The 949-nt window shown below is 43.0% G+C and overlaps 1 non-coding gene across 1 annotated transcript; it reads right to left on the bottom strand.

Moving 5' to 3' along the window:
• Positions 1–379: 379 nt before the first annotated feature.
• LOC141675846 (small nucleolar RNA R71) lies at positions 380–487 on the bottom strand. Its single transcript, XR_012556476.1, has one exon. It is a non-coding gene; the product is annotated as a small nucleolar RNA R71 (small nucleolar RNA).
• Positions 488–949: the final 462 nt, after the last annotated feature.

Genomic DNA, 949 nt, shown 5'->3' with positions numbered 1-949 from the left:
TAGCTCAAGCTGATACAGCTCTTATGGACTTTTCTCGGCCTAAAATTGATGACATTCAGTCCAGCATCATTCATCCGGCTATTCAGGCCAATAGTTTTGAAATCAAGCCGGGCACTATTCAGATGGTGTATAATTATGTTTCTTTCGGAGGGGCTGCGACTGAAGATCCCAACATGCATATCAGGAATTTTATCGAGATCTGTAGTACTTTCAATTATAATGGTATCACTGATGAGGCTATCAAGCTGAGGCTTTTCCAGTTCTCTCTGAGGGACAAAGCTAAGGACTGGTTACATTCTTTACCAGTTGGGTCCATCACTACTTGGGAAGATCTTGCGCAAAAGTTCCTGGTGAAGTTCTATTTAATGGAAAAAACTGCAGCTATGAGGAGTGCTCTTACTCAGTTTACGCACCAACCAGGAGAATCTATGTGCGAAGCTTGGGAGCGTTACAAGGAGATATTGAGAAAGTGTCCATATCATGGGATGCCTGACTGGATGGTGATCACTGGTTTCTACAATGGTTTGGGGGTCCAATCTCGACCCATGCTCGATGCAGCTTCTGGAGGCGCCTTGTGGGCCAAAAACTATACTGAGGACTATAATCTCATTGAAACTATGGCTGCAAATGAGTATCAAAACCCAACTCAAAGGATGATGCCTGAGAAAGTAGCAGGTATTCTGGAAGTTGATGCAGCTACAGCTATTGCAGCACAGCTCACGGCGCTGACTATGAAGGTCGATTATTTAACCAACTATGGCGTAAATCAATTATTTAGTGTCTATGAGCTTTATGCAGGCTCTCATGCTACGGATCAGTGTTCTCTTGTTAATGACTCTGTTCAGTATATGAACAATTTCCAGAAACCGCAACAGCCTGTGCCCGCTACTTATCATCCTAATAACAGAAATCATCCAATTTCAGCTGGAGCAATAATTAGAATGCTGTT

The sequence above is a fragment of the Apium graveolens genome, chromosome 7, assembly GCF_009905375.1.
Source record: "Apium graveolens cultivar Ventura chromosome 7, ASM990537v1, whole genome shotgun sequence".
Lineage (NCBI taxonomy): Eukaryota > Viridiplantae > Streptophyta > Magnoliopsida > Apiales > Apiaceae > Apium > Apium graveolens.
This window is presented reverse-complemented; position numbering and strand designations above follow the sequence as displayed.